Raw genomic sequence first — 17584 nt, 5'->3', positions numbered from 1 at the left:
CCTACTCTTGAAGCAGACGCTAAAGAGTTGGTGAAGAGATGTGACAAATGCCAGAGTTTTGGCCAACTTATTCACCGTCCGGCTACTGATTTGACGGCAATCCACAACCCAGTCCCATTCGCTAAATAGGGCATGGATATCTTGGGTCCTTATACGCCTGCTCCAGGCGAAAAGCGCTACATTTTGGTGGCTGTGGATTATTTCACCAAGTGGGTAGAAGCTGAGCCGGTTAAGAACATCAAGACAAAGGATGTCATCTATTTCATCTAGAAGAACATCATCACCCGGTTTGGGGTACCTATGTCTATGGTGTTTGATAATGGCCCTTAGTTTGAGACCCCCCAGCTCAAGACTTGGTTGGGAGATCAGGGTATCTCACATTGTTTTGCATCAGTCGGCCGACCCCAAGCAAACGGCCAGGTTGAAGCCTTCAACAAACTCATCTCAGACGGCATAAAAAAGAAAATTGAAAGAGTTGGTGGTTTATGGGCAGAAGAGTTAATTCATGTCCTATGTGCCATCTGGACTACTGCTAAAGGGCCAACCGGAGAAACCCCATTTCTTATGGTATACGGTGCTGAAGCCGTCTTGCCCATTGAGCACTATGAGCCGACTCTCAAAGTCTTGCTCTATGATGAAGAGGCAAATTAGGAGGCCATGCGGCTGGCATTGGACTCCCTCCCGGAACGCAGGGGTAACGCTGCCCTGCGCCATGAGATATACCGTCTAAGAATGACCAGATCCTACAACAAGAAAGTGCACAAGCGCCCTCTGAAAGTGGATGACTTTGTGTTACGAAAAATGGAGGCAACCGGTAGGGCCAATGAGGCTGGGAAGCTAACCCCTAATTGGGAAGGCCCCTACCGGATCTATGAAGAAGTCAGGGACGGCACCTACCATCATGAAACCCCAGACGGTCGTCGCTTGCCTAGAACTTGGAATGTAGATAACCTAAAAAAGTACTACTTCTGAGAATGTAAATTTTTTGTAAACAGTAAGTCAATTAATGAGAATTCAGACTTTGTTTGCAGATTTATTTTGCCATTTTTATTGTTTGTCCGCCTGGGCAATACCCAGACGAACCCTGTGTTTAACTAACTAAGTTTGATACTTAGTTTAATTGAATGTTATAATTGCTTTTCCGCCTGGGTAAAACTCAGACGGACTCTTTGTTTAAATAACTAAGTTTGATACTTAGTGTAATTTAATAATTGCTAGTCCGCCTGGGTAAAACTCAGACGGACTCACTAGTGGAAAAAAACCTATTCGTAACGGGAAAAAATAGGCCTTTCGTAACGGGTAGCGGCCGTTACGTATACCCCCGTTACGGATAAAAATATTATTCGTAACGGGCATTTAAAATGTCCGTTATAACGGGCACCCAAATGCCCGTTACGGATAACGGGGTTATTCGTAACGGACCCCAAAACGCCCGTTACAAATAAGGGGTTATTTGTAACGGGCATGACATTTGCCCGTTACAAATAATGTATGCCCAAATAAAAAAAAATAATAATAATCCAGCACATGCTGGATTGGATTTGCACAATCTTTATCCGTTAATTAGAGAAATTTATAAAATTATATTTTACACACATTATATACAATCCTACATTCTTCTTTAAAATAAATAAATAAATAAATGTTTACATTCTTTATTTTTTCTTTAAAAATAAATAAATAAATAAATGTTTACATTCTTTATTACAATCAGTAAAGCCTACATTCTTCTTTAAAAAAAAATAAAAAATTAAATGCCTACATTCTTTATTACCTAATAAAAACTATAAAAATAGAGCAAAACAAATCTCAATAGTAATAATATACATCTTCCACCGTTTTTCCATGTTGTTGCAACTTTGATCTCAAATTCCGAGGCTGCCTTAGGAACCTGAAACACTCACATCATACATTAGCAAATAAGAACACTCAATTATTTAGAATCATATTACACAAAACAATGTAAAGTTAGTAGGACATATGTTCAGAACGTTAAGATAATCATAAAATCTAGAAAGAAACAAAAAAGACAAAAAAGAGAGATTAATAAACAAGAGTAATTTCAATGATATGGGACTGGGAAGGTCTTCATATCAAGGATCACATATACAGACACTACAGAGCCGAGCTCCTGGATAATTTTCAGCTTATGGATTAGCTGTGAGGTTTACAAGCTTCAAAATCAAAGGCCTAGCTATCATCTTCAGTCCTTTCTATATGCAGCCTTAACCCATGCTTGGGAGGTTATTTTTCCTTGCATTAAACAGCCATTAGTCTACGGCTCATTCCACTACATATTTCATTAAGAAATGACCCACTAAGCTTATTCACTTAATTAGAGCTACAAGTCAACAAATCCTACATAAACACACATCAACACCCTAAGAAACAGCAAGCTACGCATGAAAGCCACTCAAAATGACAGTTTAATACAATTCAATCAACAATAATATTTATACAATAATATACACCCACCTAATCAAATGATGTGAATTATTGATCCGAAAATCAACAAAACACAAGGGATATGTTTAAGTCTAATTCTATACAGGAAATCCACCAAGAATTAAACAAAAACTAAGATTAATCAATTAAGAATCCACCTAACTAATCAATCCAAACGAATGTTTTAACTAAAACAAGCAAAACAGCAATTGATCGCAATCAACCAAAACTCAAGTATGCAACTTAAGAAATAAATCTGAATATTAATCTATGTATATTTATTCGTGTGTTTACAGCCCTATTTATAAGACTTAGTTTACCTAGGAAGATTAGGACAAGTCCCTAATTCAATCCTAATTAAACTAGAATTCTAACTTGCTTGAAGAGCAAGCACCTTGGCGCACAAGCATACACCAAACTGATTTATTTTGCTAACTAACTGATTTTTAAAGCAACTAAATAAATAAATAAAAATTAAAGAACTAAATAAAGATTAAAGATCCTAATGCTTGAACCAAGAAAAACCCTTTCAAGTGAAAGGTAAAAACTTGTAAGCAAAATCTAAGTAAAGAAAATTCAAGAAAGTGAACTAGACTCCAAGAAAAACCACTAAGCAAACCGTGGCTTTGCTTTGATATCCAAGAAAGTGTCCATGCAATGCTTGGCTTGAATCAATGTTTAGGGACAAGCTATCTTGATGCATGATAAGCAAATCTTCGAAGTTCTCCATGCTTAGACTTGCATCATCCTCCTCTTCTTCGAAAGAATTTGTCCTCAAATCTCGAAGTTCTTCATCAGGAATATACTTAGCCAAATCGCCAACATTGAATGTAGCACTAACTCCATATTCTCCCGAAAGTTCTAACTTATAAGCATTGTCATTGATCTTCTCAACAATCTTGAAAGGACCTTCACTTCTAGGCATCAACTTATTCTTGCGTTTTCCTGGAAATCTTTCCTTTCTCAAATGTAACCATACCAAGTCTCCAACAGTGTAACTTTGTTGCCTTCTATGCTTGTTTGCTCTACCTTTGTACATGTCATTTACTTTCTCTATTCTTGTTCGAACTTGAGCATGTAATTTCAGCATACTCTTCAACTTAGACTCGGCATCTTTGTGAATTAACTCACCCTTAGGCAATGGAACAAGATCAATTGGAAGTTTCGGATTGACTCCATAGACTACCTCAAAAGGACTATGTTTTGTAGCATATGTAGGTGATCTATTATAAGCAAACTCCGCATGAGCTAACTTGATGTCCCAATCCTTTTGTGTCTTACTCACTAACCCACGCAAAAGCGCACCAAGAGTACGATTAGTAACCTCGGTTTGTCCATCAGTTTGTGGATGGTACGATGTACTAAAGAGCAATTTAGTTCCCACAAGCTTCCATAGAGACTTCCAAAAGAAACTCATGAACTTTGTATCTCGATCACTCACAATAGTTTTCGGAATTCCATGCAATCTAACAATCTCTTTGAAGTATAATTCCGCCACTTTCATAGCATCATCCACTTTGTGACAAGGAACAAAATGAGCCATCTTAGAGAACCTATCCACAACAACCATAATAGAGTCTTTCCCCCGTTGTGTTCTCGGCAATCCCACAATAAAATCCTTAGAAATATCTTCCCAAGGTGAATCTAGAACAGGTAAAGGAGTATACAAGCCTTGATGAAAAGTAGCCTTTGCTTTTTGACAAGTTGCACACCTAGAAATAACTAGTTGCACATCCGTGAGCATCTTAGGCCAATAGAAGTGTTCTTGTAACATACTCAAGGTCTTTGTAATGCCAAAGTGACCAGCAATTCCTCCCCCATGAGCTTCTCTAACAACTAGCTCTCTAATAGAACACTTAGGAAGACAAAGTCGATTTCCCTTGAAAAGAAAACCATCTTGCAGCAAATAAGAACCCACGGCTCCTTTAGAACACTCTTCAATCAATGTAGCAAAATCATCATCACCTTTGTAGTATTCTTTGATCAATTCAAAACCAAGTAGCTTGCTATTTAGAATTCCAATCAAAGTGTATCTTCTAGATAATGCATCAGCCACAACATTCGATTTCCCTTCTTTGTACTTTGAAGAAAAATTAAATGATTGTAAAAATTCAACCCACGTAGCATGTCTAGGATTGAGCTTTTGTTGTCCATGTATGTACTTCAATGCTTCATGATCAGAATGCAACACAAAGTGATTAGGTCGGAGATAATGACTCCAATGATCTAAAGCTCTAACAATGGCATCGAACTCTTTATCATAAGTAGAATAGTTCAATCGAGCTCCTCCCAATTTCTCACTGAAATATGCAATAGGCCTCTTCTTTTGGAGTAAAACTGCTCCAATTCCAACTCCACTAACATCGGTTTCAACTTCAAAAGGACTTGAGAAATCTGGTAACGCAAGTATAGGTGCTTCACATAGCTTCTTTTTAACCAACTCAAACGCACTTTGAGCTTCTTTAGTCCATTCGAATTTACCCTTGTCCTTCTTCAAACATTCGGTCATAGGCGCCACAATACTTGAGAAATTCTTGACAAATCTTCTATAGAACGAAGCTAGACCATGAAAAGACCTTACTTCACTCATATTAGTAGGAATAGGCCAAGTTTTAATAGCCTCTACTTTTGAATGATCAACTGAAACTCCATCCTTTGATACAACATAACCAAGAAAAGTAACACTAGACACTAAGAAGTAGCATTTTTCAAGCTTAGCATAGAGTTTCTTCTCTCTTAACACTTCAAACACACTTGTTAGATGATTTAGATGATCATGCAAATTTTTAGAATATATCAGAATATCATCTAAATAAACAACAACAAACTTGCCAAGGAAAGGTTTAAGTACCTCATGCATCAACCTCATGAAAGTGCTAGGTGCATTAGTGAGTCCAAACGGCATCACCAACCATTCATACAACCCTAACTTAGTCTTGAATGCTGTCTTCCACTCATCTCCTTCTCTCATTCGAATTTGATGATAACCACTCATAAGATCAATCTTAGAAAACAAATTTGAACCATGTAGTTCATCAAGTAGATCATCTAACCTCGGAATAGGAAATCGGTATTTGATAGTGATGTTATTCACACTCCTACTATCAATACACATGCGCCAACTCCCATCTTTCTTTGGGACAAGTAAAGTAGGCACGGCACAAGGGCTCATACTTTCCCTCACGTATCCTCTAGCCATAAGCTCTTCAATTTGCCTTTGCATCTCCTTTGTTTCTTCCGGATTACTTCTATAGGCTGCCTTATTAGGTAATGGTGCTCCCGGAATCAAGTCAATTTGATGCTCTATCCCACGAATAGGAGGTAGTCCCGGAGGTAATTCCTTAGGAAAGACATCCTTGAATTCTTCTAAAACAGATTCCAATTCATACGGCCTCTTTGCTTGTTTATCTTGATCAATTCGAATCTCACTAGAAACAAGTATATATACCAACTGCAAATCTCTTTTTCTAATTCCCTCTCACTAATCAAATAAGAACTCTTCGAATTAGAGGTAACATTAGAAGACTTGTTGCTTATCAAAGGTTTTAAAGCAACCGGTCTCTCTTTTTCTCCTTTTCTCACAACATACACATTAGTCCTTCCATCAAACTTCACAAATCTATCATATTGCCAAGGACGGCCTAATAGTATATGACAAGCATCCATAGGACAAACATCACACAAAACTTTATCATGAAATTTACCAATTGAAAAGGAGATTAAGGCTTGTTTAGTTACCTTAACATCACTCGAATTATTAAGCCAATGAAGCTTATAAGGGCTTGGATGTTCAGTAGTTGGCCACTTCAATTTGTCTACCAAAGTAGTAGATACCACATTAGTGCAACTCCCCGTGTCTATGATCATGTCACACAACCTATCTTCTACCTTGCACCTTGTAAGAAAGATTTTCTCCCTTTGATTGTTTTCCATAGGTACGGTTTTAGAGTGTAGCGCCCTTCTTAGAACCAAACTTTGACCATGAGTCTCGGGATCAATTTCGTCAATATGCCCCTCCTCTTCTTCAAAGTTTTCCTCTTCGTTCTTTTCTTCATAGTCACTACCCTGCTCACACTTAGCTTGTTCTTGTTCCCACTCTTGAGCAGTCATTACTCTTTTTGATGGACAATTAGTTGCAATGTGACCAACACTACCACACTTGAAGCACTTCCTATCTTCAACAAGCTTTTTAGGAGCTTCAAAATTTGATTTAGTCTCCTTGTAGTTCGAACTAGAACCACTTTTCTCCAAGCTGTTCTTCTCAAAAGGTTTAGTGAAACCTTTTACAATGGGCTTAGTGTACGTCCCTTTCTTCCCCTTTATCTGTTTTTCAACTTTCAAAGCTACCTTGCAAACATCCTCAAAGGACCAATATTGTTGCAATTCAACTTTTTCAGCAATATTATCATTCAACCCCGAAATAAATCTAGCAATCTTATGCTCAACAATCTCTTCTAAGCCACATAGCATGCATAACTTTTCAAATTCACCAATATAATTCTCAACAGTCATAGAATTTTGTTTAAAAAGTTGCATCTTAAGATAAACATCTTGAATATAATCACTAGGTACGAACCTTTTTTCATGTGCTTCTTGAGTTGTTCCCAAGTTGAGATTCTTGCACGCCCCTCCTTATGCCTCTTCTTCTTTAGATTATCATACCAAAGACTAGCATAACCGGTCAGTTTTAATTCAGCCAATTTGCATCTTTTCCTTTCATCATACTCCTTGTAATCAAAGAGTGTCTCGGCCCTTCTAATCCACTCAAAGTATTTTTCAGGTTCATTCATACTCCCATTGAATTCGGGAAGATCTAATCTAAGGTTCCTATCATCATCCTTTGGTCGATCTCTCCTCCTAGGCCTTGGTGATTCATCACTTGAGGAATTATTATTTCGTGGCCTCCTTGGGTTCCTCCTTGGTTGTTCTTCCTCACTTGAACCAGAATTAGGGTTATAATTCCCTTTCCTTGAAGAATCTCCAGCACGAGTATCAAGCCTTTTTAATATCTCATCCATCCTTGCTGCCAACTCGTCAATTCGCCTATCTCTTCTAAGATTTTGAGCCTGTTCTAAGGTTAATCCCCTTGGAACCTGTGGAACCTCCTCGTCACTCATGATTCCTACACAAACCAAGTCAGTTTATGCAAAAATCTTGATTAAAAGATCGAATCTTGAAGGAAAACTAGGCAACACAAAAACCGGACTCCCAACCGCAAATCAGTGCACAAACACCAAACGTTTGAGGCTGTGTAGAGCGCGTTACTCAACCAAAAATTATGAAATTTTATATGGTGATAGCTGGACGTTTTTAGAGTTCAATGAAAAAAGAATCACGCAAAAATTCCCAGCCAATTGTTCCCAGTTTAATTTTTTCCGAAGTTGCGCAAACCTGCTCTGATACCAAAGATGATGTGAATTATTGATCCGAAAATCAACAAAACACAAGGGATATGTTTAAGTCTAATTCTATACAGGAAATCCACCAAGAATTAAACAAAAACTAAGATTAATCAATTAAGAATCCACCTAACTAATCAATCCAAACGAATGTTTTAACTAAAACAAGCAAAACAGCAATTGATCGCAATCAACCAAAACTCAAGTATGCAACTTAAGAAATAAATCTGAATATTAATCTATGTATATTTATTCGTGTGTTTACAGCCCTATTTATAAGACTTAGTTTACCTAGGAAGATTAGGACAAGTCCCTAATTCAATCCTAATTAAACTAGAATTCTAACTTGCTTGAAGAGCAAGCACCTTGGCGCACAAGCATACACCAAACTGATTTATTTTGCTAACTAACTGATTTTTAAAGCAACTAAATAAATAAATAAAAATTAAAGAACTAAATAAAGATTAAAGATCCTAATGCTTGAACCAAGAAAAACCCTTTCAAGTGAAAGGTAAAAACTTGTAAGCAAAATCTAAGTAAAGAAAATTCAAGAAAGTGAACTAGACTCCAAGAAAAACCACTAAGCAAACCGTGGCTTTGCTTTGATATCCAAGAAAGTGTCCATGCGATGCTTGGCTTGAATCAATGTTTAGGGACAAGCTATCTTGATGCATGATAAGCAAATCTTCGAAGTTCTCCATGCTTAGACTTGCATCATCAAACCATCAAAAATCCAAGATTATCACTTTACTTGCCATCTCCAAACAATCAAACGAATTGACAATACCCAAAAATTAAATAGAATAATAAAGAATCAAATAACAACATATAAATAAGAAAATCAAACCATCATCTAAACCCACACATTGTTAAACAAACACCAGCAAATTACAAGCAAATTACAAACAATCATACAGATCATCAAAAACTCAGAAAAATACAATCCACCCTAAAACCAATCGGGTGGGTATAATTTAGCAATAATCTTATAATCACTCCACGTATCCAATGTAGGATAAGAAATCAAGTATTGATTAATTCTATCAAAACCATGATAACCTGAACAAAATTTCAATTTTTCAAGACAAATATAATGGATTATGAATAAAAAATTTGATGCCCCAAATAAATATCACCAATTAAAATCCCAACAATTAAGCTTGAAGATAGCAATAAAATTGGGAAGAAAAACAAAAAAGGACATTAAAAAGAAATGAAATAAATAGGAAGATGAACTAACGGAAAAGTGTTCCAAAAACCGCAAATTGAATTCACCCCAATTTCTATTCACAATAATCAAACAACAAACTCAAATTTCCAGCATAACCACCAAACATATAACAATAATAACAATTGCCATATTAACAACAAATCCACTTCCAAAAACCAAGGCAACATAATCTCTTAAGTAAAAACATGTTTGGTTTCATAACATTATTATTTAAAATCCTTTATAACGAGTTCCAATCTACTAATTTAATCAAAACATCAATACAATTTTCATCCTGTTGTTGTTTCATTTTTTTTTTTAAACTGTTGTTCCAATTAAAGATAATAACAATCGACAAAAAAAACGTAAACCAAATCATGAAACAAAGAACCTTCAAGATTCAGTAGACTCGATGATGAAGTTCTGACGACTGATAGGGTTCATCACCACCGGAGGTCCAGCAGTACGAGGCCATGCCTGCATTCAGTAGTCGAATTTTATGCAATTTTTACTAGATCGAAATAAAATTAATTAATTCAATAAAAACTGGAAATAAATTTGTGATTTTTTTGAGAAATTTTACCTCCAAAAAATCTTCTGATAAGACATTATGTAATTGCAAGAATAAGCAATGAAAAAGGATCCAACAAGTGAGACAACGATGTATTTACATGCCATTATTGTTGACCTTCAAAGCTAGAAAATGCGTCGGAAATTAGAGAAATTAAATTATAGATCGATCTGAAAAAATTGAAGAAATTGAGAGGCGGTTTAAACAAGAGCACGATACTGGGTTTCTCAATTCTCATGAAAAACATAAAAAAAAAAAAACAAAAAAAAAAAAAAAACAATGCAATAGATTTTCAATAGAAAACGAAAAACCAAACAAAACCCAGAAAAATTGAACACGAATATCAAACACCAACAACTGAACAATCATTTTTACCATCTTCATTATCCCAATCAACACTAATCCAGTCCTCATTATCCCAATCAACACTAACTCAGATCTTCAAAATCCAACAAAATTTATCAAAAAAAACTTCACAAAATCCCAAATGTAAGCTACAAAGATTATAGTTCAAAATGATAATTAAAAAAATCATACCTCAGAGAAGAAGATAAGATTCTTCTCGTCGTTGTTTCGAATATCTAAAATTATCAAGCAAAACTGAACAAAAATGGAGGGAGGAGATTGAGTGAGGAGAGAGAGAGAGCGAGACAGAGAGAGAAGTGAAATGAGAGAGGAAGTGAAATTTTGGCGGCTGTGTTGAAACCCTAATACTCTAATATAATGGGCTTAGTCCTTTCAGCGAATTTCGCCCCATCACAAGTGTATTTGTATCGGGCAATATTTTGTCAGATACGATTAAATGATTATTCGTAACGGACTTTATTTGCCCGTTGTTTCGGGGGTTTTTGTCCCTCGGGAGAGTTACAACACTGAAACTGGATCCAACTGAGGATGCCTGTACCTGCAAAGCAAACGGACCGCCGGATGGTCGGTGGTCCGCCTCCGAAGACTAAGTCAGTAAATATTCGGAGATAAAACGTGCGGAAGTAAAGTTATCTGCTTGAATTCCAAGCTCAGGTAAAGTGCTGTGTGTTCCTTGAAAACGACAGCTCTGTGGTAAGTGACGTATTGTCTCGTATTGTGTGTCAAAAATTCTCTCTCTTTTTTCGTGTGTCGTCATAAATGACGTAATGTCCCTATTTATAGAGAAGAGTGTGCCCTCCTAGGATCTCGTGACCTAGGAGTTAGGTCACGCCGGTTTGCGGCGCCTCGGGATTTGGGCCTTAAAAGGCCGCCATCCCAGGGCCAATACCTGAGTGACACGTGTCACTGTGCCCAAAAGGATTCTGAAGCACCTTTTGGGTGACACGTGTCGCCGACTGAATGGTCCCTGCTGGACTTTCTGTCCACGTAGGACGGAGAAGAGTCCTCCCTCCACGTGTCATCATTCCGTAGGTCCAAATGGCACCTATATGGAGGACACGTGGCACTTTCTGATTGGGCCACTTGGCCGGGTATAAAATACCCAAATCATTTGCCCCTCACAGGGGACACGTGCATTGCACGCGACTCCTGTGACAGGTGTCAGTATCTGAGTGGTCAGATTCAAAAATTACTGGAGGGAAAAATTAGGGTTTTTACCCCCCTATAAATAGTAAGGTTTGACCCCCCTCGTGGATTCACACCTTGGCGAATCTCTGGAGAATCTTGGACTTTTTGACTTAAAGAATCTCAAAATTCCCTAAGCGTTTTTCAAGCATCCGACACTCGGCTACCAGTTCGACTGTTCTTTAGTCAACCAGGCGTCTTTGTCCCTTCTTCTAAAGGTAACACCTGTATTTTCTTTTTACTCTTCATTTTTTCTTTGTTTTCGAAAAAATGGTTCCCCAATTGCATGCGGCACGGCGTAGGATAGTGATCAGCCGGTCACCGGGGACGGCTGAGTCTAGAACTAGCAGTGCCGAATGCTTGGCCAAAGACCCTGCTTTGCGAACTTCTCCGAATCCGACCGTTTCCGTGTCTGTGCAGGACACTATGGCCAGAATCAAAAGAACAGCAAGATAGTGTAGCTCCGATGGAGTTTTCTACCATTCGGATGGGTCGACTGTTTTTTCAGACGGCTCAATAAGGGTGCCTCGAAGTGAGCTGTCGGAACACCCTGGCAGCCCTTCCTATCTTCCTCCTACCCCCACTTATTACCATTCGCCCACATCTAGTGGAACTCCCAGTGATGGAATCCTGGGGGAGGCGGATGAAGAATATCAACCCGGGCCTTCTGGACAGGCGCCGGAAGAGAGTCTAGGGGAGGACCCCGCTAGCACCAGTCGGCGGTCCCCTAGCTCTAATGAGAGCTCTGATGACGAGTCGGCCTCGTCATCTTCTTCAGAGAATGCCTCCGTAAAATCAGAGGAGGCTAGGTCAAACATAGATTCTGCCAGAGAGTCCCTGGCAGTGGATAGAGGGGAAAGCTGGGCCGAGCCGAGTGCTTCCAGGCGCTTGGAGAGAGCCCCCTACTATCAGCATGTTCCGCCAGGCAGGCGGAGTGCCATGGCATCCGGCCTTGCCAATTTTAGGCGCAAGGTCGTCCTAGGCTATGGCTACACTTTGTCGGTCCCTAACGAGGGCGACACCATAACCTGGCCGAGCCTGGCCAGCTATCAAGACAAAGCATTCGGCTGCTATGAAGCGGCCTTCCAGGCTGGCCTCCGCTTACCTCTCCATCCGGCCGTGGAGAGGATCTTGGACGGATACCAACTAGGTATCTGGCAACTTGTACCCAACTCCTGGATCAATATTCTGGGGTACGTTGCCGCCTGTGAGATGCTGCAGGTGGAGGCGAGCTTTGAAGCATTCGCCCATATGCACTATCTGAGCAGGGCGCCTGCTAGGGGCGGTGAAGGCTGGTACACCTTGACCACTTGCAAGGGGTACATGATGGCTGTTGGCAAAGAGAACAAGTGGAAAGACTGGAGGACTAAGTTTTATATAGTCAAGTCTGCCGACAGCCGCCTGAACCAAAAGTATAACAGGTGGAATAAGGATCCACCTCTCCTAGCAGGCAGGAGCGCATTGCCGCCTATTCCCAGGCGGGCAAAGGAGGAGATCATGGACGCGGGGTTGTTTACCGTGTCCGTGTGGACGAATGATGAGGGGGACAAAGAGGTCACCCCTCAATGCTATCTCCCTTTGTACAAGTGGTTTGAAGAAGGGACATTCTTAGCCGCCTGTGGGCTAAGTTCTGAGATGCCGAGAGGTAGTCGGCCGTCTGTTTTATATGCAAATTACTTCCGCTTTTCAGTACTTGTTTAATGATGCTAATCACTTGTTCATTTTTGCAGATAAAGCAATGGAAAAGCTCTCGGCCACAAGGAAGCCGGCTGTATCTGCTGCTCGATATAGGTCGAACGTTTTAAATAGGGCAGAAGTAACCACTCACACCAAAGTGGATGAACAGAAAACTGGCGGCACCTCCAAGGTAGAAAATTGCTCTTTTATTTCTGACCAATATTAAATTTGCCCGAATGATTTCTAACTTGCGTTTATCTTGTGTTGATGTAGGGTGCGCCTTCCAAATCTCCTTCAAAACCATCCGACCCTAAAATCCAAAAGACTAGGGCGGGTGATGTGAGCGCATCCGGCAAGGGCGGCCGGAAGCACGTTGCTCATAAGCCCAAGAAGGGCCCAGACGCCTCTCCTCTCGAAGCTGAAAAGGAGATCAGCAAACCGGATGCCCAGAGGGCATCGAAGGGTGGCTTTAAGCAACCCACCACTGTTGTCGGCTCAGCAGGAGAGAAGAGAAGCCTGGGGAGAGAGGAGGAACAGAAGGACGACGGTAAAATTCATTCGCCCCCCTTGTTCTCCCATATAGATGTACTTTAGTTATTTTCTCTAACTTTCTCTCCTTCTCAGTTCCGGTGCAGAGGCCGACTGTAGTCCAGATGGCCAAGTCCATGCTGAGGGCGGTCGATCCTGACGACAAGGCGTCTGTCAGAGGAGTCGGCACCCTTGACTTGGATGGCATCTTGGGGAACCTCTGCGAGGTATGAGTTAGCTCAAGCAACTTTCTCTTTTTTTTTTTTTTTTTTTTTTTTTTTTTTTAAGCATTATTCCTTTTTCCACCTGGTTTTAACCATTCGGCTCTTTTGCAGGCCATGCTGCGCGTCCAAGGGCTCAGGCAACCCCTCAAGGAGAAATCCAAAGAGGTAACAGTCGCTAAAGCTCAGGCCGAGTCCGCCCTGGATCGAGCTCAATTTGATATTGCTCAGAATGAGTATCTGACGCTTGATATGATGTATTCGCAGGCGGAAGCCAATATGCAGGTGAAGAAGGACCTGGACTCGGCCCGCCTGCGCATCACTTCCCTTAAGAAAGAGATTACAACTCTTAAGGAGAAGCTCGAGCCTCTTCAAGATGCCAAAGAAGAGGCCGAGAGAGCCAAGCAGAAGGTGGGCCGCCTGGAGCAGCGCCTCAGCAACCAGGAGCATCAGCTGAAGTCCAAGTTTGAGTCCGTGGCTGATCAAGAGAGAGAGGCTCTTGTTAAGCAAATGATGAGCGATTATGAAGCCATCATGCGGGACACTTGGGCGGCTGTACAGCCGGACTCGGACTATCAGATTTGGAAATCCAAATTTGACGAAGCCAGCAAAGCATTCGACGCTCGCCTTATTGAAGAGGCTGAGAATGCTGAGGCCGAGGAAAGTTCTGGGTCCGACTCTTCTGGGGAGTCGTCCTCTGGTGGCGAGGAGGAGGATCAGGCGGAGGAGCCAGAGAAAAAGGAGGAAGAGCAGCCGAAGGACGACAAGCCGGCTGCCACTGAAGAGGCTCTCCCCTGATCACTTAAGCTTTTTATTTTTTCTGTTTCTGTGGCCGAATGGCCAAGTACTTTGTTTTTCCGGCCTGTGTGCCGAGTATTTGTATCTTTACCGACCGAGGGGTCGGGTAATTTGACAATCTTTCTGGCTTTGCCAGATAACAATCTTAACCAATCGTCTGGTGACGATTGGTCTTTAATTTAAATCCTTCGGCTATTTGGCTGAAGTTATCCATATTGTTGTTGTCCTTTGCATTTTTGAATTTTTCATTGCATGTTTTTGGCTAAGTATTATAACCTGTATACCATGCGAATGTTCTTGCCCCTGGACGGATGTCGGGTGGTTTCGGTTTATTGGATTGATTGACTTAGAAATTTTTGATACTTAGAAGAGTATGCATGGTTTCTAAGTCAATCAATCACTATGGTGATTGCCCCAAACCACGCGGCAGACGTCCATCCAGAATTGGCAAACATAAGTGTTCATTCGGCCATTGGCTCGAACTAACTCAAATTTCCAACTTAGCTAATTTGCTAAGGGTAAACCTCCGCTTGTTCTGCCCCATAAGCAAAAAACAAGCGCCTCCGGCCATAAGCCTCTTTGAGATAAAATGCTAAGTTTGTAACTTAACCAATTTTCTTTTAAAAATAGTTGTCCGCCTGTCTTGCCCCATAGGCAAGGATCAGACGTCATCCGGCCAATAGCCTCAATAATTGCTAAGTAGTTAACTTAACTTGTATAAAATATTCCGCCTGTTTTGCCCCTGAGCAATAACAGGCGCATCCGGCTTTATGCCTCAATTAGCCTCTACTCATGAAACAGTGACGACTGCGTTAAATAGAAAATTCAGGTCTTTTAGATTTCACTTTCGATTAAAAAAAACGACTGCGAATGCTGCCTAAGCATTCGGTAGGGCCGCTTGATATATTCGTAGAGCAATGTGCCACCCAAATGGGAGATGCTTCTCCTCGACGAATTCGCCCAAATGGACGTCGCCGGTTATCTGACTCATGTTGGAGCAGACGGTCATGCTCATGTTGGAGCAGACTGTGACCATTCGGTCTCTTTTTGTTTATTAACATCCGGCCATAGGCCTCATCATGTTTTTATCTGGCCTTAGGCCTCTTAAATGATCAAGTAAATATTCATCAAGTGTTGGTGTAAACTTGATGAATTTCGTAGGGACGACTGTTCTAAAACAATCGGCTCCTTCAGAGGGATTGGGGCGTCTGCTGTTGGGACAGACGTTTTCCAGACATATTGGCCGTCTGTATTTGGTACAGGCGGCACTTAAAAAACTTAAATAAAAAGATAAGTTGGGAAATGAAGGCATATTCTCATTAACTATACGTGAGATTTACAAAATTGAGGTCTTTACATTCGTACTTAGAAGTAGTACTTTTTCAAGTTGTCTACATTCCAAGTTCTGGGCAGCTGCCTGCCGTCTGGTTCTTCCAGGCGGTAGGTGCCGTCTCTTATCTCCTCATAAATTCGGTAGGGGCCTTCCCAATTTGGGGTTAGCTTTCCCTGTTCATTCGCCCTACCGACTGCCTCCATTTTCCGTAGCACAAAGTCCCCCACTTTGAGAGGACGCTTGTGTACTCTTTTGTTATAAGCCCGAGTCATTCTCAGACGGTATATCTCATGACGCAAGGCAGCATTGCCCCTGCGTTCTGGAAGTGAGTCCAATGCTAGGCGCATGGCCTCCCAATTTGCCTCTTCATCATACAACATGATTCGAAGGGTAGGCTCATAGTGCTCGATGGGCAGAACAGCTTCTGCACCATACGCCATTAGGAACGGGGTTTCTCCCGTTGCCCCTTTAGCAGTCGTTCTGATGGACCAAAGGACGTGTGGTAATTCATCCGCCCAAAGGCCACCAGCCCGCTCAATCTTCTTTTTAATTCCGTCTGAGATTAACTTGTTGAAGGCTTCGACCTGGCCGTTTGCTTGTGGCCGGCCGACTGATGCGAAGAAGCTTGAGACCCCCTGGTCTCCCAGCCAAGTCTTGAGTTGAGGCGTCTCAAATTGAGGACCATTGTCAAAAACCATAGACATGGGCACCCCGAAACGAGTGATTATGTTCCTCCAGATAAAGGAAATGACGTCTTTAGTCTTGATGTTTTTTACTGCCTCAGCCTCTACCCACTTAGTAAAGTAATCCACAGCCACAAATATATAGCGCTTGCCGCCTGGTGCAGTTGTATATGGCCCCAGAATGTCCATGCCCCATTTGGCAAAGGGTATTGGGCTGTGGATGGCCGTCAGGTCTGTAGCCGGACGATGGATGAGCTTGCCAAACTTTTGGCACTTGTCACATTTTTTCACCATTTCCATGGCATCCGACTCCAGAGTCGGCCAAAAGTAAAGCCGCCTGGCCTTGGCCGCGAGGGATCTGCCGCCTATATGGGAGGCGCAGAATCCTGAATGCAACTCTTCGAGAACTTCCTTCCCCTTTTCAAGGGTAACACACTTCAACAGGGGTTTCAAAAAGCCAGCCCTGAAGAGCTCTCCTTGCCGTAACTCGAAGTTAGCTGCTCGTTTTTTTAGAACAGCCGCCTCCCGTGGTGAGTCAGGGAGCGTGCCGTCAGTAAGATAGGTCCGGATGCTGTCCATCCAGGTTGAGCTTCGGTCAAGAATTCCAATGGGGTCTTCCTCTGATATACTTCTTTTTTCCATGACCTCCCAGAAGACTGACCGAGGCGTTTCACAGGAGGCGGATGATGCCAACTTGGACAGAGCATCCGCCCGATTGTTTGAAGACCTGGGCACCTGAGTTAGATGAAATTCTTCAAGTGACCCAACTTCACTCTTGACCGCCTGCAAATACTTTATCATGGCCGGATGAGTGGCCTCGTACGTTCCATTAACCTGGAGTACGACCAGTTGAGAATCAGAGCAGGCGGATACCTTCTTCGCCCCTGCCGCCTTGCAATACCGGATGCCGGCCAGCAGGGCCTCATACTCGGCCTCAGTATTAGAGACCTGAAACTTGAACCGTAGTGCGTATTCGTACTTATCTCCTTCAGGAGATTGACAGATAATCCCCGCACCACAGCCGTTCACAGTGGAGCTCCCATCCACATATACTTTCCAGACCTGGTCCGTATTGTCCGGAACAACCGGCCTTGTCATTTCGACAATAAAGTCAGCGAATGCTTGTCCCTTTATTGCCTTCCTTGATTCATAAGTGATTTCTAATCCT

At 41.4% G+C, this 17584-nt stretch overlaps 1 long non-coding RNA gene across 1 annotated transcript; it reads right to left on the bottom strand.

Annotated features, from left to right (window-relative positions):
* Positions 1–1715: 1715 nt before the first annotated feature.
* LOC145634839 (uncharacterized) lies at positions 1716–10348 on the bottom strand. The gene is made up of 4 exons (XR_014113616.1): positions 10163–10348; positions 9638–9750; positions 9446–9531; positions 1716–1891 (listed from the first exon to the last, which is right to left on the bottom strand). It is a non-coding gene; the product is annotated as an uncharacterized LOC145634839 (long non-coding RNA).
* Positions 10349–17584: the final 7236 nt, after the last annotated feature.

Source organism: Chenopodium album, chromosome 6 (genome assembly GCF_948465745.1).
Source record: "Chenopodium album chromosome 6, dcCheAlbu1.1, whole genome shotgun sequence".
Taxonomy (NCBI): Eukaryota; Viridiplantae; Streptophyta; class Magnoliopsida; order Caryophyllales; family Amaranthaceae; genus Chenopodium; species Chenopodium album.
This window is presented reverse-complemented; position numbering and strand designations above follow the sequence as displayed.